The sequence below is a fragment of the Carcharhinus amblyrhynchos genome, chromosome 7, assembly GCF_965287045.1.
Source record: "Carcharhinus amblyrhynchos chromosome 7, sCarAmb.v2.hapA, whole genome shotgun sequence".
Classification (NCBI taxonomy): Eukaryota; Metazoa; Chordata; class Chondrichthyes; order Carcharhiniformes; family Carcharhinidae; genus Carcharhinus; species Carcharhinus amblyrhynchos.
In genome coordinates, this window is record NC_137330.1 from 4,937,410 (window position 1) to 4,963,970 (window position 26,561).

At 44.4% G+C, this 26,561-nt stretch overlaps 1 long non-coding RNA gene across 1 annotated transcript; it reads right to left on the reverse strand.

The window, feature by feature from the left end:
- Nucleotides 1-690: 690 nt before the first annotated feature.
- On the reverse strand, nucleotides 691-26,059 carry LOC145345404 (uncharacterized). Its single transcript, XR_013887058.1, has 3 exons — nucleotides 25,540-26,059; nucleotides 19,583-19,777; nucleotides 691-1,464 (listed from the first exon to the last, which is right to left on the reverse strand). It is a non-coding gene; the product is annotated as an uncharacterized LOC145345404 (long non-coding RNA).
- Nucleotides 26,060-26,561: the final 502 nt, after the last annotated feature.

Genomic DNA, 26,561 nt, shown 5'->3' on the forward strand with positions numbered 1-26,561 from the left:
ACTTTGTCACCAGCACCAACCGTTCCTCATTTCTTCCTGTCACTTGGATGTAGCAGTCCAGAATTTTTAAGTTCAAACTCAAAGGCTGATTAGCACTGCTACCTCACAGCGTCAGGAAACTGGGTTCCATTCTGGCCTCGAGAGGATCTGTGTGGATTTTGCACATTCTCATCGTGTCTGCATGGGTTTCCTCTACGTGCTCTGGTTCTTTCGCACACTCCAATTATTTACTAGTATCATAAGTAGGTTTACATTAACATGACAATGAAGTTACTGTGAAAATCCCCTAGTCGCCACACTTTGACGCCTATTCGGGTACATTGGTGGAGAAATTAGCACGACCAATACACTAAACCAGCGCCACTTTCAGACTGCGGGAGGAAACCAGAGCAATTGCAGGAAGCCCATGCAAATACTGGGAGAATGTGCAGAATCAGCACAGATAATGACCCAAACCAGGAATCGAACCCAGGTTGCTAGCACTGTAAGGCAGCAGTTCTAACCACTGTGTCACTGTGCTCTCCAAAGTTGAACATGATAGGTTGATTGGCTATGCTAAATTGCTTCTGAATGTTCCAACATTTGTAGATTAAGAAGTTAGCTGTATTAATACATTATAGGGATAGGGGGCTGAGTAAACTGTTCTTTCAAAGAGTAGCTGTAGCTTCGATGGGCTGGAATGGCCTGCTTCTGTACTGTAGAGAATATATGATAAACTGCGGCTCATGTGCACATTGCTGACACAGGTCCTCCAGCTGACATGGATAATATGCCAATGACAAAAACGTGACTGACAAAAAAACTCTGCAATCTAACTGACCCGCGTGCATATCTGTGGTTTTATTCTGTAGTAGACATTTTATGCTTCGTTATTACCATCAATACAATTCCATAATTTCCAGCTTCTGATGTGGAAGTTTTATTATTAACTCTGTTTCTCTATAAGTTTCTTGCAGATGTTCCAGTTTCCTCCCAAAATCCAAATGTGTGTACTTTTTGAATGCTAAGTAGCCCCTTAGCATTCAAAGATGTGCTGGTTAGGTAGATTGGCCATAATAAATTGCCCTTTAGTATCAAAAGATTGGCAAGTTAGGTGTTGTAACCATAGTTATGGGGAGATGGTAGAGGGCAGTGTCTGATTGGGATGTCTGGAGCTTCTTTCTGCACTGTAGGGATTCTATGGCTCTATGTCTGGGAGTTTTCAAATTAACCCATCAGCTGCTGAAAATTATGTGTGTTATTTTTACTCTGCTCATATCAGCACATGGAGGACGTAGGTTGTTCTCTGTAGCTGTCAGACTTAGTTAATTGCGTCAATCTGATTCTGTTAACCACGTGTAAGTGAGTATGTTATTTCATTTTAGTTTCTGTTTCTGATGAAGGAAATTATCGTGGTTCCAGTCCTTGTCATTTTTGGAGACAAAAACAGAATATGTTGAACAATCTCACCAGGTCTGACAGCATCTGTGGGAAGAGAACAGAGCCAACATTTCAGTTCTAGATGACCTTTCATCAGACTCAGAGCAAAGAGAATCAGCTGACATTTGTACCATGAGGGTGGAGTGGAATGGTACAACGCACAAATGGAATATTAACTGGGATACAGAAGGCTGAGAAGGTGCTAAAAAGTCTCCATTAAGTGATCAGAATGCAGGACAGCCAGAACAGAGGTGCAGATTGTTAAAGGACTGCCTGTGGAATATGGATAGGCCCTAAAAGGTGGGTGTGCGGGGGGACAGTATGGGAAAGGGGACAAGAAGAAGAGCTGGAATGGAAACTTGAGGTGAGAAAGAAGGGAGCAGACTGGAACGGCTCTGGCTCAAACAGGCTTCGGTGTGAACAGGCAGAGGCAAGGGTAGGTTCCAGTAAGTTTTTTGTTTCTTCAGAGTAGAAAGAATGCCAGACAGGATGTTGGAATGCTACTCTTGCAGGATGTGGGAAGTCAGGAGACCTTTGGTATTCCTGATAATGGCACCTGCTAGAGTCCAGCTGCATCTCCTAACAAACCGCATTAGGGAACTGGAGTGGCAGGTAGATTACCTCTGGAACTTTCGGGAGAATGAGGAGTTTATAGATAGTAACTTCAGGGAGGTAGTTGTGCCAAAGGCACAGAGCACAGGTAATTGGGTTACTGTCAGGCGAGGGAAGGGGAAGGGGCAGGCAGAGTAGGGTCCCCCTGTGGCCATTCCCCTCCACAACAGGTATACCGATTTGGATACTGTTGTGGGGGATGCCTTATCTGGGACAAGCTACGGCAGCCAGATCTCTGGAACAGAGTCTGGTTCTACAGCACAGAAGGGAGGGTGGAAGAAGAGGAGAGTGGTAGGGGACTCAATAGTCAGAGGTACAGACAGGAGGTTCTGTGGTCATCACAGACACTCCCAGATGGTTTGTTGCCTCCCAGGTGCCAGGGTCAGGGATGGGTCTGATCGCATGTACAGCATTCTCAAGTAGGAGGGTGATCAGCCAGATGGCATGGTACACATTGGTACCAATGATGTAGGAAGGAAGCGTGAGGAGGTCTTGAAGAGTGAGTGTAGAGACTGTGGTAGGAAGTTAAAAAGCAGGACTCCAAGGGTAGTAATCTCAGGATTGCTACCCATGCCATGTGCCAGTGAGGGTAAGAGTATGCGCATAAGAGTATGTGCCAGTGACGGATGCTCGGGCAGATGAACACATGGCTGAGGAACTGGTATACAGGGCAGGGTTTCAGATTTCCAGATCATTGGTACCTCTTCTGGGGCAGATGGGACCTGCAGAAGAGAGATGAGTTACAACGGAACTACAAGGGGACCGATATACTTGCAGGAGGGTTTGCTAGTTTTATGTGGGGGGGTGGTGGTTAAACTAGATTTGCAGGGGGGGTGGGAATCAGAGTGCCAGACCAGATAGTGGAGCGGGAGTGAAAATAAATGATGTTAATACTTCATGCAAAATCACAAATAAAAGGGTTGTGTGTGGTGGTAATAATCTTCTGAGGTGTGTCTATTTCAATGCCAGGAGTATTGTGGGGAAGGCAGACAAGCTGAGGGTGTGGATTGACACATGGAACTATGACATTATAGCCATTAGTGAAACTTGGCTACAGCAGATCAATGTTCCAGAGTTCTGATGTTTCAGACGTGATAGAGGCAGAGAGATGAAGGTGGGGAGGGTGGAGGGGAGGGGAGGGGGGAGAGGAGGGGGGAGAGGAGGGGGAGGGGAGGGGGGAGGAGGGGTACGTGGGGTGGCATTGCTAGTCAGGGAAAATGTTACAGCAGTGCTCAGGCAGGACAGGTTCACAGGCTTGCCTACCAAGGCCATGTGGCTGGAGCTGAGAAACAGGAAAGGTATGACCACATTAATGTGTTGTATTATAGACCACCCAATAGTCAGCGAGAATTAGAGGAGCAAATCTGCAGAGAGATAGCAGACAACTGCAGGAAACATAAAGTTGTGGTAGTAGAGGATTTTAATTTTCCACATATAGATTGGGACTCCCATTCTGTTAAAGGTCTAGACGTGTTCGTGTTTGTAAAATGTGTTAAGGAAAATTTTCTAAATCAATATAAAGAGGTGCCAACTAGAGAGGATGCAATATTAGATCTCCAATTAGGACAATTGACGGAAGTGTGTAAAGGGGGACACTTTGGTTTCAGTGATCAAAACACCATTTGTTTCAACTTGACAATGGATAAAGCTAGATCTGGTCCTCATGTGGAGATTCTAAACTGGAAAAAGGCCAAATTTGAAGAAATGAGAAAGGATCTAAAGAGTGTGGATTGGGATAGGCTGTTCTCTGGCAAGGATGTGATTGGTAAGTGGGAGGTCTTCAAAGGAGAAATTTTGAGAGTGCAGAGTTTGTATGTTCCTGTCAGGATTAAAGGCAAAGTGAATAAGAATAAGGAACCTTGGTCCTCGGGGGATATTGGAACTCTGATAAAGAAGAAGAGAGAGATGTATGACATGTATAGTCAACAGGGAGCAAATAAGATGCTTGTGTAGTATAAAAAGTGCAAGAAACTACTTAAGAAAGAAATCAGAAGGGCTAAAAGAAGGTGTGAGGTTGCTTTGGCAGTCAAGGTGAAGGATAATCCTAAGAGCTTCTACAGGTATATTAAGAGCAAAAGGACATTAAGGGATAAAATTGGTCCTCTTGAAGATTAAAAATCTAAAAGCATTTTACTCTTATATTAGGAGCAAGAGAGTGGTTAGAGGGAAAATTGGTCCTCTTAGGGACAAGGGAGGGGAGCTATGTATCGAGACTGAGGGAATGGGTGAGATCCTGAATGAATACTTTGCGTCAGTATTCACGAAGGAGAGGGGATTGGTGTCGTGTAGTGTCTTGAGGGAGCTGTAGATCAGTGGAAGGAAATATCCATTACGAGGGAGGAAGTGCTAAGGTTTTTAGGTAGCATAAAAACGGATAAAGCTCTGGGGCCTGATGGTATTTATCCCAGGCTGCTTAGGGAGGTGAAAGATGAAATTGCTGGGCCTCTGATGCAAATCTTTGTCTCTTCTTTGGACACAGGTGAGGTCCCAGAAGACTGGAGGGTAGCTAACGTGGTACCGCTGTTAAAAAGGGTAGTAGGGATAACCCTGGTAATTATAGACCAGTGAGTTTGACATCAGTGGTAGGAAAATTATTGGAAAAAATTCTTAGAGATAGGATGTATGAGCATTTGGAGCATTGCGATCTGATTAGGGATACGCAACATGGCTTTGTTCAGGGGAGGTCTTGCCTTACGAATCTGGTGGAATTCTTCGAGGAGGTGACAAAAACAGTTGACGATGGGCGAGCCGTTGATGTCATCTATATGGATTTCAGCAAGGCGTTTGACAAAGTCCCTCACGGTAGGCTGGTAGAAAAGGTTAAGGCACATGGGATACAAGGACAGGTAGCTAGGTGGATCGAAAACTGGCTGGGAAATAGGAGACAGAGAGTAGTTGTCGAGGGGATCTTTTCTGGCTGGAGGCCAGTCACCAGTGGTGTGCCGCAGGGCTCAGTACTGGGACCTCCTCTTTGTAGTAAATATAAATGACTTGGAAGAGGGTGTACGTGGTGTGATCAGCAAATTTGCAGATGACACCAAGATGGTAGGATTGGCAGATACTGAGGAGGACTGTCAGGTGGCACAGCAGGATGTAGATAGGTTGGTATATTGGGCAGATAGATGGCAGATGGAATTTAATCCTGACGAATGCGAGGTGATGCATTTTGGAAGGAATAATGCAGGGAGAAGTTATGTGATAAAAGGTAGACCGATTAAGAGTATAGAGATACAGAGGGACCTGGGAGTGCAGGTGCACAACTCTCTGAAGGTGTCGACACAGGTAGAGAAGGTTGTGAAGAAAGCTTATGGAATGCTAGCCTTTATAGGGAGGGGTATAGAGTATAAGAGCTGCCGTCTAATGCTTCAGTTGTACAGAACGTTGGTTTGACCGCATTTGGAGTACTGCGTCCAGTTCTGGTCACCTTACTACCGGAAGGATGTGGAGACCCTGGAGAGGGTGCAGAGGAGGTTTACCAGGATGTTGCCTGGCATGGAAGGACTGAGTTACGAGGAAAGGTTGGAGTAACTGGGGCTCTTCACTTTAGAAAGACGGAGATTAAGGGGTGATATGATAGAGGTATATAAAATACTGAAGGGAATGGAAGAGTAAACAGTGGTAGGCTTTTCCCTAGATTGGGGGCAATTACGAGAGGTCACAATCTAAGGGTGAGGGGGGAGAAGTATAATTTGGATATGAGAGGAAGGTTTTTCACGCTGAGGGTCGTGGGGGTATGGAACGCGCTACTGAGTAGGGTGGTGGAGGCGGGAACGTTGGACTCGTTTAAGGTTTACTTAGATAGACACATGACCGAAGCAAGGATGGAGGGTTATAGTAGAGGGTATTAAATAGGGTCAGAGCCTCGGGACGACACCGGAAATGTAGTTTTATATGTTAACGTATTGTCTTTTTATTCCACAGGGTCGGTCCACCTTGTTGTCAAACGAGGGGCAAGCACACGGTGGGTCGTGCGTGGGCTGCTCTTGGAGGTTCCGGGAGTGGCCTAGTACTTCACGTCGTTGTGTGTGCTTAATCCTGGACCAGCAGATGGGCACCACAACAGCTCAGTGACTCACTGCTAGCTGTGCAGATACATGGATTTGGGCCTGTGTCTGTGGGAGTTTGCGCATTCTCCCTGTGGTTGCGTGGGTTTCCTCCGGGCAGTCCGGTTTCCTCCCACACCCCAAAGATGTGCTCTTAGGCTGATTGGTGTACCAAATTGACACTATTCTCCCCTGAATCTGGCTACATTAGGGGTTCCACTCACATACAGACAGGGCAGGGTAGGTGTGGGAAGATGAGGTGGCGCGGGCTCGTTGGGCCGAAGGGCCTGTTTCCCGTGCTGGGATGTTCTTTGTTCTTTGTATTAGGGTGGTCGGCTATGTATGGAACCAAAAGAAATGGGGGAGTTTTTTTTTGCATCTGAATTTACTAAGGAAACTGGCATGGAGTCTATGGAAATAAGGCAAACAAGTAGGGAGGTCACGGAACCTAAACAGATTAAAGGGGAGGAGGTGCTTGCTATCTTGAGGTAAATCAGGGTAGATAAATTCCCAGGACCATACAGGGTATTCCCTTGGACCTTGAAGGAGACTAGTCTTGAAATTGCAGGGGCCCTGGCATATATATTTAAAATGTCAATATCCACGGGTGAGGTGCCAGATGATTGGAGGATAGCTCATGTTGTTCCATTGTTTAAAAAAGGCTCAAAAAGTAATCCGGGAAATTATAGGCCAGTAAATTTGACATTAGTAGTAGGTAAATTATTGGAAGGAGTATTAGAGATAAGATCTACAAATATTTGGATGGACAGGGACTTATTAGGGAGAGTCAGGGAATTATAGGCCGGTTAGTTTAATGTCTGTAGTTGGAAAAATGCTTGAATTCGTCATCAAAGAAGAAATAGCGAGGCACCTAGAAAAGAATGGTTTGATAGAGCAGACGCAGCACTGATTCATAAGGGGAAGTTGTGTTTGACGAATTTATTGGATTTCAATGAGGATGTGGCTAATGCGGTAGGCAGAGAGGAACCGGTGGATGTGGTGTTTTTGGATTTTCAAAAGGCGTTTGATAAGGTGCCTCATAAAAGGTTGCTATAGAAGGTTAGGGTGCATGGAGTTGGGGGTAAGGTGTTAGAGTGGATAGAGGATTGGTTGTCTAATAGGAAGCAGAGAGTTGCTATCAATGGGTGCTATTCTGATTGGCGGTTGGTGACTAGTGGAGTGCTGCAGGGATCGGTGCTGGGGCCTCAGCTATTTACCATTTATATAGATGATCTGGAGGAGGGGGCTGAGTGTAGGGTGACGAAGTTTGCTGATGACACGAAGATGAGTGGTAAAGCAAATTGCATGGAGGGTGTGGAAAGTCTGTAGAGGGATCTGGATAGGCTAAGTGAGTGGGCGAGGACCTGGCAGATGGAGTATAATGTTAGCAAATGTGAGATTATCCACTTTGGCAGAAATAATAGTAGGAGGGATTACTATTTAGAGAGCGAAAAGCTGCAGCATGCTACGGTGCAGAGGGACCTGGGGGTCCTTGTGCAAGAGTTGCAAAAACCCAGTCAGAAGGTGCAGCAGGTGATCAAGAAGGCAAGTGGAAAGCGAGCCTTTATAGCGAGGGGGATAGAATATAAAACAAGGAGGTCTTGCTGCAATTGTATAGGGTACTGGTGAGGCCGCAGCTGGAGTACGGAGTGCAGTTTTGGTCGCCGCACTTGCGCAAGGACATTTTGGCCTTGGAGGGAGTGCAGAGGAGATGAGGGGGTTGGACTATGAAGAGAGACTAAATAGACTGGGTCTGTACTGATTGGAGTTTAGAAGGATGAGGGGGGATCTTGTAGAGACGTATAAGATGGATGGATAGGGTAGAGGTAGAGAGATTCTTCCCGCTCAGAAAGGACAGCGGGACTAGAGGGCACAGCCTCAAGATAAGGGGGGTGGGTGCAGTTTAGATCGGAGTTGAGGAGGAACTTCTTCACTCAAAGGGTGGTGAATCTCTGGAATTCTCTGCCCGTTGAAGTGGTGGAGGCTACCTCGCTAGATATATTTAAGTCACGGGTAGATAGGTTTTTGACAGGCAAGGGAATTAAGGGTTATGGGGAGAAAGCAGGAAAGTGGAACTGATCCACTTCAGATCAGCCATGATCTTACTGAATGGCGGAGCAGGCTCGAAGGGCTAGATGGCCTACTCCTGCTCCTATTTCTTATGTTCTTATGTTCAACGTGGCTTTCTGCGTGGTAGGTCATGTTTAACCAATCTATTAGAGTTTTTCGAGGAGGTTACCAAGAAAGTGGATGAAGGGAAGGCAGTGGATGTTGTCTACATGAACTTCAGTAAGGCCTTTGACAAGGTCCCACATGGGAGGTTACTTAGGAAGGTTCAGTCGTTAGGTATACATGGAGAGGTAGTAAATTGGATTAGACATTGGCTGAATGGAAGACACCAGAGAGTGGTAGTGGAGGATTGCTTCTTTAAGTGGAGGCCTCTGCCACAGGGATCAGTGCTGGGTCCATTGTTGTTTGTCATCTATATCAATGATCTGGATAATAATGTCGTAAATTGGATCTGCAAATTTGCTGATGATACAAAGATTGGAGGTGTAGTGGACAGTGAGGAAGGTTTTCAAAGCTTGCAGAGGGATTTGGACCAGCGAGAAAAATGGGCTGAAAAATGGCAGATAGAGTTTAATGCAGACAACTGTGAGGTATTACACTTTGGAAACCTAGGTAGAACATACAAGGTAAATGGTAGGACACTGAAGAGTGCCATAGAACAGAGGGATCTGGGAATACAGATACAAAATTCTCTAAAAATGGTGTTGTAGATAGGATCATAAAGAGTGCTTTGGTACATTGGCTTTTATAAATCAAAGTATTGAGTATAAGAGTTGGAATGTTATGGTGAGGGTTCTGAAAGAAATGGCGGAGGTGATAGTGGATGCCTTGGTGGTTATTTTCCAGACGCTGGATTCCGGGGAAGTGCCGGAAGATTGGAAAGCGGCTAATGTTACACCGTTGTTTTAAGAAGGGTGCCAGGCAAAAGGCAGGGAATTATAGGCCGGTTAGTTCAACGTCTGTTGTAGGTAAAATGTTAGAATCCGTCATCAAGGAGGAAATAGCGAGGCATCTTGAGGGGAATTGCTTGATAGAGCAGACGCAGCACGGTTTCGTTAAGGGGAAGTCGTGTCTGACAAATTTATTGGAGTTCTATGAGGATGTGTCTAGGGCGGTGGATAGAGGAGAGCCGGTGGATGTGGTCTTTCTTGATTTTCAGGAGGCGTTTGACAAGGTACCTCACAAGAGGTTATTGCAGAAGGTAAGGGGGCATGGAGTTGGGGGTAGCGACTTAGCGTGGATAGAGGATTGGTTGTCAAATAGGAGGCAGAGAGTGGGGGTTAATGGGTGCTATTCGGATTGGCAGTTGGTGACTAGTGGAGTGCCCCAGGGGTCGGTGCTGGGGCCTCAGCTATTTACCATTTATATAGATGATCTGGAGGAGGGAACCGAGTGTATGGTGTCGAAATTTGCTGATGACACCAAGATTGGTGGAACGGCAAATTGCGCGGAGGGTGTGGAGAGTCTGCAGAAGGATCTAGATAGGCTGGGCGAATGGGCCAGGAACTGGCAAATGGAATTTAAAATTGGCAAGTGCGAGGTGGTCCACTTTCGTAGGAATAATGGTAGGAAGGTCTATTACTTACATGGCGAAAAACTGCAGCAGGCGACGGTGCAGAGGGACCTCGGGGTCCTTGTGCATGAGTCGCAAAAACCCAGCCTACAGGTGCAGCAGGTGGTCAGGAAGGCGAATGGGATGCTGGCCTTCATTGCGAGGGGGATTGAATATAAAAGTAGGGAGGTCTTGCTGCATAGGGCATTGGTGAGGCCGCAGCTGGAGTACTGTGTGCAGTTTTGGTCGCCGTACTTACGCAAGGATATTTTGGCCTTGGAGGGAGTGCAGAGGAGGTTTACTAGGCTGATTCCGGAGTTGAGGGGGTTGAGCTATGAGGAGAGGCTTGTACTCGTTAGAGTTTAGAAGAATGAGGGGAGATCTCATTGAGACGTATAAGATGATGAATGGGATGGATAGGCTAGAGGTGGAGAGGCTCTTCCCGCTGAGAAAGGACAGTAGGACTAGGGGGCACAGCCTCAAGATAAAGGGGGGGCGGTTTAGAACAGAGTTGAGGAGGAACTTCTTCACTCAAAGGGTGGTGAATCTCTGGAATTCTCTGCCCGTTGAGGTGGTGGAGGCTGCCTCGCTAAATATTTTTAAGATGCGGGTTGATGGGTTTTTGATAAGCGAGGGGATTAAGGGTTATGGGGAGAGGGCGGGAATGTGGAACTGAGCCACGACAGATCAGCCATGATCTTACTGAATAGTGGGGCAGGCTTGAAGGGCTGGATGGTCTACTCCTGCTCCTATTTCTTATGTTCTTATGTGAGGTTGTATAAGACATTGGTGAGGCTGAATTTAGAGTATTGTGTGCAGTTTTGGTCACCTAAATACAGGAAGAATATTAATAAGGTTGAAAGAGTACAGAGAAGATTTACAAGGATGTTGCTGGGACTTGAGAAACTGAGTTACAGAGAAAGGTTGAATAGGTTAGGACTTTATTCCCTGGTGCACAGAAGAATGAGGGGAGACTTGATAGAGGTGTATAAAATTATGATGGGTATAGATAGCGTGAATGCAAGCAGGCTTTTTCCACTGAGGCTAGGGGAGAAAAAGACTAGAGGACCTTGGTTAAGGGTGAAGAGGGAAAAGTTTAAAGGGAATATTGGGCGGGGGGGGGGGGCGCTTCTTCACACAGAGAGTGGTGGGAGTGTGGAATGAGCTGCCAGCTGAAGTGGTAAATGCGGGCTCACTTTTAACATTTAGGAAAAGTTTGGACAGGTACGTGGATGAGAGGGATGTGGAGGGAGGTCCAGGTATAGGTCAGTGAGACTAGGCAGAAAAATGGTTCAGCAAATAAGAAGGGCCAAAAGGCCTGTTTCTGTACTGTAATGTTCTATGGTTCTATGACAAAATGGATGAATAGAATGAAACACAATGAAATAATTTAAATAGAAATAAGCTCAAGGTGGAGGAGAGAGCTGATGTTCTGAAATTGTTGAACTCAATGTTCAATCCATAAGGTTGTAAATTGTCCATTTGGAAGATGAGGTGCTGTTCCCCCAGCTTGTGTTGGGGTTCAATGGAACATTGCAAAAGGCCAAGGGCGGACACGTGGACAGGAGAGCACGGTGGCGTGCTGAAGTGGCAAGTGACAGGAAAGTCCGGTCCTACTTGCAGATGGATGAAGATGTTCAGCAAAGTGATCACCCATTCTAATTTTGATCTCTCTCCAACATGGAGTAGACCACGTTGGGAGCACCAAATGCAATAGACCAGATTGAATGAGGTGGATCTGAAGCCTTAATTCACCTGAAAGGGGTATTTAGGACCTGGGGCAGCGAACAGGTTGAAGGTAAAGGGGCAGATGTTGCATCTTCTATGGGACATAGAAGATGCAACATGCATGCAAACATGCTGTGGACAGGAGTGTGAAGTGCTGGGTGGGATGGAGGAGTGGACCTAAGCGTCCCAGAGAGAATTGCCTGACAGGGGGGCAAGGGGAAGCTGTGTTGTGCAGTGGCATCATGCTGGAGTTGGTGGAAATGGCAGAGGATGATTCCTTGAATACAGAGACTGGTGGAGTGAAAAATGAAGACAAGAGGGACACTATCCTGGTTCTGGGAGGGAGGAAAGACTGTGAGAGCAGTGGTATGGGAGATGGGTCGGACGTGGTTGAGAGCCCTGTCAACCACAATGGGTGGAAAACCATGATTGAGGAGGAAGGAAGACATATCAGCAGTGCTACTTTGGAACTGGCATCAACAGAACAGATGTGATGGTGGGAAAGGAACTGAAAGAATGGAATGGAGTTCTGACAGATGTGAGGAGTGAAGAGCTGTAGTCAAGGTAGTTGAGGGATTCAAAGGGCTTCTTTGGTACAAGTGGATAATTTATCACCAGAGATGGCGATAGGGAGGTCAAGGAAGGAAAGGGAAGTGTCAGAGATGGACCATGTAAATGTGATAAAGGAGTGGAAATTAAAAACAAAATTGATGAGTTTTTCCAAGTCCAGATGAGACCATCAAGAGGCAATGAAATAGTTGCTGATGAACTGATAAACGAGTTGTGGGAGGGGACTGGAATAGGGAATGCTTCACCTAACCCATAAAGAGACAGGCCAATGTGGGTGCCCATAGACACATCTTTTATTTGGAGGAAGTGAGATAAGTTAAAAGAGAAATTGTTGAGTGAGAGAACCAGTTCAGCCAGATGGAGGAGAGTGGGAGTGATGGGGATTGTTCAGACCTCTGCTTGAGGAAGAAGCAATGAGCTGTGAGGCCATCCTGGCGGGGAATGGAGGTGTAAAGGGATTGGACATCCGTGGTGAAGAGGAGGTGGTTTGGGTCAGGGAACTAGAAGTCATTAATACGTTGTAGGGCATTAGAGGAATCACACATGTAGGTGGAAAGAGACTGGACAAGATGACAGAAAATGGAGCCGAGGTAGGAGGAAATGAGTTTAGTGGGGCAGGAACAGGCTGACATGATGGGCCTACTGGGGCAGTCCTGTTTGTGGATCTTGGGAAGAAGGTAGAAGTGGGCTACCTGGGTTTGGGAGACTGTGAGATTGGAGGCTGTGGAAGGAAGATCTCCAGAGGAGATGAACTCATTGACTATTCAAGAAAAAGTGGCTTCATGTTTGGTTGTCGGGTCGTAGTCCAAGGGGAGGTAGGAGGAAGGGTCCAAGAGTAGGCATTCAGGTTCTGTGAGGTAGAAGTCCATACACCAGACAACAACTACACTGCCCTTGCTGCTGATGACAAGGTCACACTTGAACCTAAGAGAATGACGTGCAAGTTCAGAAGGAGACAAGTTCGAGTAGTTGAGAACAGTGGAGGAATTTTAGACAGCCAATGTCATGCCAACAGTTCTCAATGAAAAGATCCAGAGCAGATATGTGGTCAGATGGGATCATCCAGGTGGAGGGGGAATTTCTGGAGGTGAATGAGGTGCTGAACAGATTGAGGACCCTTGCCCAAAAAAGTGAGCATGGAGACGAGAGCAGGAGAAGAAGAGTTCAGCGTCATGTTGAGCCGAAATTCACTTCGGTGAGTACACAAGGGCAGAAAGCCAAGTCCTTTGCTGAGTCATTCTGTGGTTCACTGATTGTTATCCTACTCAGTATCTGAGATTCTGGTACATGACTGGAATTTCACTCGTGATTTTCTTTTGAATTACTAGTATCTCCCACATTATGAGGACTCTAATCTGGACTGGGGAGGTTTTTATTATGGTGTATGGATTATGTCTGTATCTGTACATATTTTTATTTGATGTGTTTTGTGTATAAGTTAGCACCTGGGCGGCATAGTGATGAGAAACTAATTCTTTCTTTTGCATGTTATATTCAGAATTGTGAATGTGGATTTAAATCTGTACCCCTTTGATTTAGCAATCAGCATGTTTATTTTTCCTCTTACATTCCAATTTCTTTTCTTAAAAAATTTTATTTCTCCTTTTCCTACAAAACTGTTGTACTGATGGCAGTTTTGCTTGGGAGCTGTGAATTTCTGATATGTTAGTTGGCTTTCAGTCTGCAACTGTCAATTTCTGTTATGGAACGTAATATCAGTTACTTCCAGGCTGGTAAATATAGCATTATTATTAGCCTGTCAGCGTCTCGTGTTATTGTAAAAATACTAATGTGTGAATCCAGATTTGACTCAGCGCCTGTCAATTACAACTATGTAAATGAACGTTTCACTTTGTATATGGCAGATTCCAATGTATGAAAATCATTTCCTGCACATTTTATATTCTGGTAAGTTTATGTGGGGACTCTCTGAACCTGTCGCACTCTGATATATTCATTACTCTCTACTTGTCCTCTTTTGATATACTTTGTAACTGTCCTAACTTATCTATTACTTTTGACGTAACTCTGTACCATTTTATACTATATATACTTTTACTCAGCACCTGTCTGCTTCTGATAATGCGAGTCTGTATTTTTTTTAATCTATCTGTGAGTTACTTCATTATAATTCTGTCATAATTCCGTAAACATTTTATCTATAATATAATGAGGGTTTTCAAACTATATCTCTCTGTCTCTGGAATGTGGATATGACTGTTATTCACTATCTTTACCTGAATTGTAAGTGTTTTTTTTCCCCCTGTCTTGTTCCTCACATTTTAAAGTGAGTTGTACAATGTACGTCTTACAGGCACACAATAAATTGCACAAGATTAGGGCACATGGCTCAATGCTCCTGCCTCGCCACTCAATGTGATCACGAATGGTTTTGAATTTCAAACTGATTTTCCAAACTGTTGTTCCATACATTTCAGTTTCGCAAGTCACAGAATTCCATGGAATATAAACCTAATTTATCAGTCTCTCGTCATGAACGCGGTGAGCTTGAGGAAGAGTTCTTGAAATGCTGCCGGGATAGTTTCCTTGAACAGTGTGTGATGGAACCGATGAGGGAGCGAGCTATCTTAGATCTGGTGTTATGTAATGAGGCAGGTAGAATTAGGGACCTTGTTGTGAGGGATCCTCTTGGGAAGAGCAATCATTGTATGGTTGAGTTTTTGATGCAGATGGAGGATGAGAAAGTAGGGTCCCGGACCTGTGTCCTCTGTTTGAACAGAGGGGAGTACGATAGGATGAGAGAGGAATTGGCGAATGTAGATTGGGGGCACAGATTGGTCGGTAGGACTGCTGAGGAACAGTGGAGGATCTTTCAGGAGATCTTTTTCGGTGCTCAGCAGAAATTTATTCCGATGGTAAAGAAGGATCGTAGGAGAAGGGATAATCAGCCGTGGTTAACGAAGGAAATAAAGGAGAGTATTAAATTAAAAGCTGATGCGTTTAGAGTGGCTAAAAGTAGTGGGCAAGTAGAAGATTGGGAGAGGTTTAAAAATCAACAAAGATTGACGAAGAAGATGATAAAGAAAGGAAGGATAGACTATGAAGCTAAACTAACACTAAATATAAAAAAGGATAGTAAGAGTTTTTATAAATATATAAAGAGGAGGAGGCTGGCTAGTGTGAATGTTGGACCCTTAGAGGATGAGAGGGGGGATTTAGTGGTGGGAGATGAGGAAATGGCTGAGGCCTTAAATAAGTTTTTTGCCTCGGTCTTCACGGAGGAGGACGCGAATAGTTTGCCAGGTATTAAAGATAGAAGGATGGTAGGAGTTGAGGGCCTGAATACGATCACTGTCACTAGAGAGGTAGTGCTCGATCGACTAGCGAGACTGATGGTGGACAAGTCCCCAGGACCGGATGGAATGCATCCCAGGATTCTGAAGGAAATGGCAGAGGTGATAGTGGATGCCTTAGTGATTAATTTCCATACCTCGCCGGACTCCGGGGAAGTGCCGGAAGATTGGAAAACAGCTAATGTTACGCCGCTGTTTAAAAAGGGTAGCAGGCAAAAGGCAGGGAATTATAGGCCGGTTAGTTTAACGTCTGTTGTAGGAAAAATGCTTGAATCCATCATCAAAGAAGAAATAGCGAGGCACCTTGAGAAGAATTGTTTGATAGAGCAGATACAGCACGGTTTCATTAAGGGGAAGTCATGTCTGATGAATTTATTGGAATTCTATGAGGATGTGACTAGTGCAGTGGACGGAGGGGAACCGGTGGATGTGGTGTTTCTCGATTTTCAGAAGGCATTTGATAAGGTGCCGCACAAAAGGTTGCTACGGAAGGTTAGGGGGTATGGAGTTGGGGGTAAGGTGATAGCGTGGATAGAGGATTGGCTGTCTAAGAGGAGGCAGAGAGTAGGTATCAATGGGTGCTATTCGGATTGGCGGTTGGTGACTAGTGGAGTGCCCCAGGGATCGGTGCTGGGGCCTCAGCTATTTACCATTTATATAGATGATCTGGAGGAGAGGGCTGAGTGTAGGGTGTCGAAATTTGCTGATGACACAAAGATAAGTGGAAAAGCAAATTGTGCGGGAGGGTGTGGAAAGTCTGCAGAGGGATCTGGATAGGCTAAGCGAGTGGGCGAGGACCTGGCAGATGGAGTACAATGTTAGCAAGTCTGGGGTTATCCACTTTGGCAGGAATAATAGTAGGAGGGATTACTATTTAAAGAGCGAAAAGCTGCAGCATGCTACGGTGCAGAGGGACCTGGGGGTCCTTGCGCATGAGTCGCAAAAACCCAGCCTACAGGTGCAACAGGTGATCAGGAAGGCAAATGGGATGCTGGCCTTCATAGCGAGGGGGATAGAATATAAAAGCAGGGAGGTCTTGCTGCAACTGTACAGGGCACTAGTGAGGCCGCAGCTGGAGTACTGTGTGCAGTTTTGGTCGCCGCACTTGCGCAAGGATATTTTGGCCTTGGAGGGACTGCAGAGGAGGTTCACTAGGCTGATACCGGAGTTGAGGGGGTTGAACTATGAAGAGAGGCTGAATAGACTGGGCCTGTACTGATTGGAGTTTAGAAGGATGAGGGGGGATCTTATAGAGACATATAAGATGATGAGGGGGATGGATAGGGTAGGGGTAGAGAGATTCTTCCCGCTCAGAAAGGACAGCAGGACTAGAGGGCACAGCCTCAAGATAAGGGGGGGGGGGGCAGTTTAGAACAGAGTTGAGGAGGAACTTCTTCACTCAAAGGGTGATGAATCTCTGGAATTCCCTGCCCGTTGAAGTGGTGGAGGCCACCTCGCTAAATATATTTAAGACACGGGTAGATAGGTTTTTGGTAGGCAAGGGGATTAAGGGTTATGGGGAGAAAGCAGGAAAGTGGAACTGAGCCACTTCAGATCAGCCATGATCTTATTGAATGGCAGGGCAGGCTTGAGGGGCTAGATGGCCTACTCCTGCTCCTATTTCTTATGTTCTTATGAAGCCAGATACCAACTGTATGAACTTTTGCTGAACCATCTCAAATGTGAGTACTGTTAACCGTAGCAATTTGATTCTCAGAACTTTTTATGAGATTCTGGGTTTTAGAATTTATTGTTCTGCGAGTGGGCATTGCTATTGTTTGTCTCACTGTCAGAATAGTGTTTATTTTTCGACATCAGTCAGCCTGTGGTACTCTGCATGTTGTTTTTGATTCTTGACAGTAGAATCATTTTGTATGACAAGTGCTCTTAAGGATTGTGAATTCGGTGTGAGCATGCCACTATCTGTGTCATTCAGTGCCTGATACATTGCATAATTTTCAGACCACATTGTATTTGCTTGTTGGGTAGGTTCTGTATTCATGCAGATTTTATATGAACAAATTATTTTCCCAAATCTTCCATTTGAGAGAGTGTTTGTGACTTTGCGATTTATTATACAGATTTCAGTCCTGGCAGTTTCTAGAACAAAGAGCTGCATCCTCAATCTGTCGGCCTCTAGAATGATGTGTATATGTAAGAATCATTCTGTTATTATTTTTTCTCTGCTATGTGCTGGATGGAATTGTTCTTGTGTCTGTCTGAGGCAAGAATGTGAATGGCAGATTCATTTTGCAGCTATGATTCTCTGCTTATCAATATAAATGTACTTTTCAAATTGTGTCTCTTTTGTCATATGCAAGTATGGGATATTTTGTATCTGGACTTTATTTTTATATCAGGCATGGCTTTGGAATTTATTCCATTTATTATCTTAACATATTGATAGTTGTTTGTGATAATTTATAAAATGGATTTGATGCATGTTATAATAATTGATTAATCTCAGTAGCTAGATTTGATTTGTGGAACCGTGTTCGTTTGAATCTATATGAATAATAAAATGTGGATATATCAATCAGATTCATGGTGTCACGTGTAATTCCTGCAGCGTGTAGAAAAGGAATTGTCATTTCTGTTTCCTATAATGTGCTGGGATTTTTTTTATATATGTTAGACTGGATGCAACATGTGCCCTTGGCTGAATTATTGGGTAACTTATACAACTTCTGTTGATAAATTATACTTTGTCCATTCTAGCTAAGAATAGCTATTTAATTTCTGACAAATGTTACAAAGATTTTTAAATCTGCTGTTTTTAAATCCTGCAATTGAAGTCTCCTCCTGGGTTAGAGGGAAATGTAAAAAAGTCACCCAATGCTGTTCTGTTTGACTCTTGGATTGAAAAGTGATCTCTGATCTTGGGAACAGTGTGGGACTGAATAATTATATTCTTTGTTACAATAGGCCTGGTAATCTGGTAGTATCTGTGTACATATGAATGACACTTTTGCTGCATTGTGTCAGAATTATCTCAGCATTTCAGGTCTTCAATCTCTGTATTTTGAAATTGACACAATTATGCATCTACCTCAGTTACTGACTTCAGAAAGCATCAGGAATATCCATTACCCAGGTTTGCTTGCATCTTTCTTGTAAGTTTCAACCATCTACTATTTTAATGATTCTTGGCTCTAAAATGATTTACTAATTTACAGGCCTAGACTTCTGCTGCAACAAAGTTTCTATTCAAGAATTTTACATTGAAAACACGTCAGTGATAAGACATCTTTAAAGTTCTTATTTTAATAGTGACCTACTTCAATTCTGGACATATTTAATTAAATGCATTAAAATTATAGAAAATATGAGAATGCTGCATAAGTCGGGAATCAAATTATGGGCAGCATGGTGGCACAGTGGTTAGCACTGCTGTATCACAGCACTAGAGATCCAGGTTCAATTCTGGCCTCGGATCACAGTCTGTTTGGAATTTCCACCTTCTCCCCGTGTCTGATTAGGTTTCCTTTGGGTGCTCTGGTTTCCTCCAACACTCCAAAGATTGTACTAAGTCTCACAACACCAGGTTAAAGTCCAACAGGTTTATTTGGTAACAAAAACCACTAGCTTTCAGAGAACTGTTCCTTCATCGGGTAAGTGGGAGTTCTGTGCACAAACAGGGCATACAAAGACACAAACTCAATTTACAAAATAATCATTAGAATGTGAGTCTTTACCGGTAATCAAGTCTTAAAGGTACAGACAATGTGAGTGGAGAGAGGGTTAAGCACAGGTTAAAGAGATGTGTATTGCCTCCAGCCAGGACAGTTAGTGAGATTTTGCAAGCACTGGCAAGTCATGGGGGTCACAGATAGTATGACATGAACCCAAGATCCTATCAGTCTCTGCTCAGCAACCCTGTGTTGTTGTGTGTCTCCAAGGATTTGCAGGTTAGGTTAATTTTGCCATAATAAATTGCCCCTTAGTGTCAGGGGAATGAGCAGGATAAATAAGTGTGATTATGGGGATAGAGACTGGGTGGGATTGTGGTCAGTGCAGTTACAATGTGCCAAGTATCCTCTTTCCACACTGCAGGGATTCTATGCTCAATGGCTTGGAAGGAGCTCTTCTCACAGCTACCTGTTCATTGTACTTCACACTATGCTACATGCTCTCTATTTATAGAAATTCTGCATTTCCTTGATATTTAGAACTTCACGCATGAAGAACATAATAATTTGCAAACAGCTGAATCTAACTGTATGTATTTCCTGTTCCCTCACTCCAAGTTAAAATGTTTTTGAATGAATATTTACCTTCTATGCTTCACGTTCAACAGGCAAATGGCAACAATCCACAATAAACTAGATCTTGGCATCTGTGGACAGAAAATGGAAAGCAATGGGCCTCATGCTGCACCTGGCGCTGGTGTAGATAGCCTTCACCAAGAGGCAAATGCATCCTCATTTCCTTCATATAGCAGTTCACAATGCTTTTATTGTCTGCTGCTCCTGCAATGGAAAACGAACATTAGCTCTCAGTCACAGGGATTCATTTATGCATTTCTATTCTGTCCCTGTTTTCTCAGAAGGAAAAGTGATCTGGCTCCTTAAGTCAGTTATCTGATTCTCATTAAACTCCATGTGTTGATTTTTGCTTTGTGAGTGAATGGAAGTTCAAAACTGTTGTGTGAATTTAGAGGGTTGTGAGTATGTATTTTTCCCTCATGCTTTTTCCATCAGTTTCGGTTTTAGAAAATTATCAATAATTGACATGCGAGTGTGGGTCTTTATTTTGATTTGATTTATTATTGTCTCATGTATTAGCAGACAGTAAAAATTGTTGTATTTTACACACTATACATAGCATACCGCTCATAGAGAAGGACACAAGACAGTGCAGATTGTAGTGTTACAGTCATAGCCAGGATGTGGAGAAAGATCAATTTAATGCAAGGTAGGTCCGTTCAAACATCTGACGGCAGCAGGGAAGAAGCTGTTCTTGAGTCAGTTGTTATGTGACCTCAGACTTTTGTACCTTTTTCCTGATGGAAGGTGGGAGAGAGAATGTCCTGTGGGTGTGTGTGTGTGTGTGTGGGGGGGGGGGGGGGGGGGTCCTTAATTATGCAGGCTGCTTTGCTGAAGCAGTGTGAAGTGTCGGCAGAGTCAATGGATGGGAGGCTGGTTTGCGTGATGGATTCAGCTACGTTCATGACCTTTTGTAGTTCCTTGCAGTCTTGAGTAGAGCAGATGTCATACCAAATGTGATACAGCCAGAAATAATGCTTTATATGGTACATCTGTTAAACTTGGCAAGAGTCATAGCGGACATGCTGAATTTCCTTAGTCTTCTGAGAAAGTAGAGGCATTGCTGGGCTTTCTTAACTATAGTGCTTATAGGGAATGTTTCAGTTTTTGATAAAGGAATGTAAATATTACCCTGGGTTTCTCACTCTCAGATACGTGAGTGTGTCTTTGAGTCTATCTTTCAGTTTCTAACATGTAAATGTCTTTATACATTAAAAGTATCCATTTGTCTTATGTGAGTGTCACATTCATTCTGTATCTATTAATATTTTGTATGCAAATGTAGATTTACTTAGCTTCTTTCAGTAGTGTTATAGTGTTTGGTGTTTGTGTGCTTATGTTTCATTAATTTCTATTATTATGGAAGGGACTTTTCTCTCCAACTATCAGTTTCAACCTTAAAATTTACTGGTTTATCAATATAATCAACTGCTCTTATAGTTGTATGGCTTCATTCTATAACTATCCAGTCACATATGTATTGTTCTTTTACAATTTTTCACATGACAGTACTGTAAAGTTCACTTTATACCTTTCAATGTACTATGTGAGCATTCAACTTTCCCAGCAGTGTTTCCCAATTCACTCTACACGTTACAGTTGTGTGCACATGTTTACATGTTATAGAATCCCACAGTGTAGAAGATGGCCATTTGGTCCATTGAGTCTGCAGCAACCACAATATCACCTGCCCTATTGCCATAATTTTGACTTGGGCATATGATATTCTGTTCTGTAAGTGTGAGTTTAATCAGCAGCTGACCCTTTCAGGAATGAGAGTGTTGTATTCACTCTACCTGCTCATTTCCAGACTGTAATACAAACATGATTTTCCACTCACAAAGCCATGCTGACTGTCCCTAATCAGGTGTTGCATCTGTAAATGCCTGTAGATCCTGTCTCTCAAAATACCTTCCAACAATTTACCCACCACAGATGTGAGGTTCACTGGCCTGTAGTTCCTAGGCTTTTTCCTGCAGACCTTTTTAAACAAAGGCACAACATTTGCCACGCTCCAATCTTCAGACACCTCACCTGATGATTCAAATATATCTGCACGTTAATAATTGCTGTTGTGCAGCAATTTGATATGTGTTATTGACTGCAAGTTTTATGCTGAATTTAACATTTTTTGCAAAATATAGAAGGGTGATATTCTGCAAATAATGTGCCTGATTAGGATATACGTGCTTCAATCTCATTCTGTGTTTCTGAACTGTAAAATGTTTCCAGTATGTGTAGGTTCCATTCAGTATCATTAACTCTTTGGCACGTAATTGCAATTGTATATTCTTTCTGTAAATGTCAGGGTCATATATTTGGTCCATAAACTTATCCTGTGCCCCTTAGTTGATGGTAAACAAATGAGGATTTTAGTATTTCTCATCAATTTCTGGAATGAGACTTTAGGAGTTTAATATTTACTTATTAGATTCTAGGATATGTGTATTGTTTTTACTTTATATCTGTCATTGTCTGCTTCACTGTGAATGTCTGATATTTGAGTGCACTTTTTGCACTGAATTCAGTTTATACCTTTCAATGTATTTTGTGAACATTAACTTTTCTCACCAGTGTCTCCCAATTCACTCTACACATTACAGCTGTATGCACATGTTTGCATGTTATAGAATCCCATAGTATAGGAGATGGCCATTTGGCCCATCGAGTCTGCAGCAACCACAATATCACCAACCCTATCCCCATAACCCCATGTATTTACCTTAGCTAGTCAGGGGCAATTTAGCATGGCCAATCCACCTAACCTGCATCTATTATATCTAACCTTATCTGTTGTAGCTATCAATATATGTTTTCAGACTAAGTTTATCCTTCTTATCTTGAGAAGCTTGATATACCTGTTATTATATTTATGTTGTGCAAAAAGTGGTGTCATTCTGTGCCTCTTTATCTGTTTTGTGGGTTTAGCATTGCAACTGTCTGTCCACATCATGGGAATCTGGGTCCAGTCTGTATCTTTTTTATTCATCCATGGGACATGGACATCACTGGTCGGCCAGCATTTATTGCCATCCCTAGTTGCCCTTGAGAAGGTGGTGGTGAGCTGCCTTCTTGAATCGCTACAGTCCATATTCTGTGGATTGTCCACAATGCCATTAGAGAGGGAATTCCAGGATTTTGACCCAGTGACCGCGATGGAACAGTGATATATTTCCAATTCAGGATGATGAGTGGTTTGGAGGGGAACTTGAAGGTGGTGTCATTCCCATTTATCTGCTGCCCATGTCCTTCTAGATGGATGTGGTCATGGGTTTGACAGGTGCTGTCTAAGAATCTTTGGTGAATTGCTGCAGTAGAACTTGTAAGAACATAAGAAATAGGAGCAGGAGTAGGCCATCTAGCCCTTCGAGCCTGCCCCGCCATTCAATAAGATCATGGCTGATCTGTCGTGGCTCAGTTCCACATTCCCGCCCTCTCCCCATAACCCTTAATCCCCTTGCCTATCAAAAACCTATCAACCCACCTCTTAAAAATATTGAGCGAGGCAACCTCCACCACTTCAACGGGCAGAGAATTCCAGAGATTCACCACCCTTTGAGTGAAGAAGTTCCTCCTCAACTCCGTTCTAAACCGCACCCCCCCCCCCTTTATCTTGAGGCTGTGCCCTCTAGTCCTACTGTCCTTTCTGAGCGGGAAGAGCCTCTCCACCTCTATCCTATCCATCCCATTCAACATCTTATATGTCTCAATGAGGTCTCCTCTCATTCTTCTAAACTCTAACGAGTACAAGCCTAGTTTATTCAGCCTCTCCTCACAGTTCAACCCCCTCAACTCCGGAATCAGCCTAGTAAACCTCCTCTGCACTCCCTCCAAGGCCAAAATATCCTTGTGTAAGTGCGGTGACCAAAACTGCACACAGTACTCCAGCTGCGGCCTCACCAGTGCCCTAAACAGCTGCAGCAAGACCTCCCTACTTTTATATTCAATCCCCCTCGCAATGAAGGCCAGCATCCCATTCGCCTTCCTGACCACCTGCTGCACCTGCAGGCTGGGTTTTTGCGACTCATGCACAAGAACCCCGAGGTCCCTCTGCACCGTCGCATGCTGCAGTTTTTCGCCACATAAGTAATAGTCCTTCCTACCATTATTCCTACCAAAGTGGACAGCCTCACATTTGCCAACATTAAATTCCATTTGCCAATTCCTGGCCCATTCACCCAGCCTATCTAGATCCTTCTGCAGACTCTCCACACACTCCGTGCAATTTGCCGTTCCACCAATCTTGGTGTCATCAGCAAATTTCGACACCATACACTCGGTTCCCTCCTCCAGATCATCTATATAAATGGTGAATAGCTGAGGCCCCAGCACCGACCCCTGGGGCACTCCACGAGTCACCAACCGCCAATCTGAACAGCACCCATTGACCCCCACTATCTGCCTCCTATCTGACAGCCAATCCTCTATCCACACTAACACCCTACCCCCAACTCCATGCCCCCTGACCATCTGTAATAACCTCTTGTGAGGCATCTTGTCAAACGCCTTCTGAAAATCAAGAAACACCACGTCCACCAGCTCTCCTCTATCCACCGCCCTAGACACATCCTCATAGAACTCCAATAAATTCGTCAGACACGACTTCCCCTTATCGAAACCGTGCTGCGTCTGCATGGTTGTAGACAGTACAAACTGCTGCTACTGAGCATCGGTGGTGGAGGGATTGAATGTTTGTACATGTGATTCCAATCAAGTGGGCTGCTTTATCTTGGGTGGTGTCAAGCATCTTGAGTGTTGTTGGAGCTGCACTTATCCAGGCAAGTGATGAGTATTCCATCACACTCCCGACTTGTGCCTTGTAGATGGCGGATAGCTCTGGGAAGTAAGGAGGTGAGTTGCTCACTGCAGTATTCCTAGCTTTTGACCTGCACTTGTAGCCACTGTGTTTATGTGGTGAATCTGGTCAATGGTGATCTCCAAGGGTGTTGACAGTAGGGAATTCAGTGATGGTTACATCATTGAATGTTAAGAGGTGCTTGTTAGAGTGTCTCTCTTTGGTGATGGTCATTGCCTGGCATGTGTGGTGCAAATGTTATTTGCCACTTATCAGCCCACAGCTGGGTATTGTCCAGGTCTTGTTGCATTTGAACATGGACTGCTTCATTATCTGAGGAGTTGCAGATGATGCTGAACATTGTGCAAACATCCCCATTTTTGGCCTTTATGATGGAGGGAAGGTCATTGATGAAGCAGCTGAAGATTGTTGGGCCTAGGACACCCTTGTGAGGGACTCCTGCAGAGATGTCCTGGAGCTGAGGTGACTGATCCTCCAAAATCACAACCATATTCCGATGTACCAGATATGATTCCAACCAGTGGAGCTTTTGCCCCCTGATTTCCATTGATTCCAGTTTCACTAGGGCTCCTTGATGACAGACTCAGTTGAATGTGGCCTTGATGGTCAAAGGCTGTCACTCTCACCTCACCTCTAGAATTCAGCTCTTTCATCCATGTGAAACCAAAGTGGGTGTCATTGAGCAGGTTATTGCTCAGCAGATGATGCTTGATAGCACTGTTGATAACTACTTCCATCACTTCACTGATGATCAAGAATAGACTGATCAGTAATTGGCCAGATTGAATTTGTTCTGCTTTTTGTGTACAGGACATTTTGGGCAATTTTCTACTTTGTTGGGTAGATGTCAATGTTGTAACTGTACTGAAGAGCTTGACTACAGGAGTGGCACGTTCTGGAGCACAAGGCTTCAGTACTATTGCTGGAATGTTATCAGAGCCCATTGTCTTTGTAGTTCTACAGGTCCTGACCCACAATAAAACAGGTTTCCAGTTCCGATACCCCATACACAGCCTCTATCCATCCGGTGCTTTGATCACACTTGACAATATTTAGAATCTATCCACACCAGCACCGCTCAGAGGATGTCATTACCCGGCGCTACAAGTAGATTTCCTCAGATCTGGTTACAATTTCCCATTGTACTCACCATTTACTGAAACCAACAGCCGCTGCTAACACGTTTCTTTCTCCTTTCTCAGCTGGATGAGCTGGTGCCTCCGATCCGTGACAGTTACAGGATTGTTCCCATCCTCACTGTCCCGCCTGTTTTCCACCATTCACTGGACAATGCCAACAAACAAGCTGAGCCAGGAGCTGAACCGGGATTATACATCACAGGTTTGAGCAGAGAAAAGTCCGGTCATTTTCACTAGCAGCTTATTCACCTTGTGACTCCCTCAGCAGTGTCTCACACAGTCCCAGGAACTCCTCTCCATTCCCCCCGGCTCACTCCAATCCCGGAACAGGTTCCTGCTCCGCTCTGCCTCTTACAAACAGCTCCCGAATCTCCCTGAACTTCCCCCGAGTCAGTGAGGATCTCTGAGCCCCTCTGTGTCCACACTCCCCAATGGATGTGCTGCTGGGATGTGAACGCTGTTCCCTCGCTGACCTGGGCGCTGACATTTCCATTTCAGTCAGTTTCAAACAAAGGATTTCCGCTGACTGAGGAAATGGGCGGGGCCAGGGGAGGGCAGCGCGCATGCGTCAGAGCTGCCAGCAGGGCAGCATCGCGCATGCGCCTCTCTCCTCAATCATTCCGAGAACAAATGCAATTTGCTGAGTTATAATAAAGGGCAAAATACAGCGGATGCTGCAATCTGAAACCACAACAGAAAATGCTGCAAAATCTCAGCAGCGCTGACAGCATTTGTGGAGAGAGAATAGAACCAACGTTTCCAGTTAGGAAGAGGAAGGCTCCAAATACTCGCTCCATTCTCTCTCCACAGATGTTGTCAAACCTGCCGAGAATTTTCAGCATTTTCTGTCTTTGTCCCTTTTGCTCAGTTCCCCCCGTTTGATTTGCTCGCAGTTTGAGCAAAGGAAGCTGGATTGTGAAGGAAACCATGATGTGGAGATGCCGGCGTTGTATTGGGGTGAGCACAGTAAGAAGTCTCACTATAAGTCTGGTGTTGTGAGACTTCTTACTCTGAGGGAAAGGCAGAGAATGCT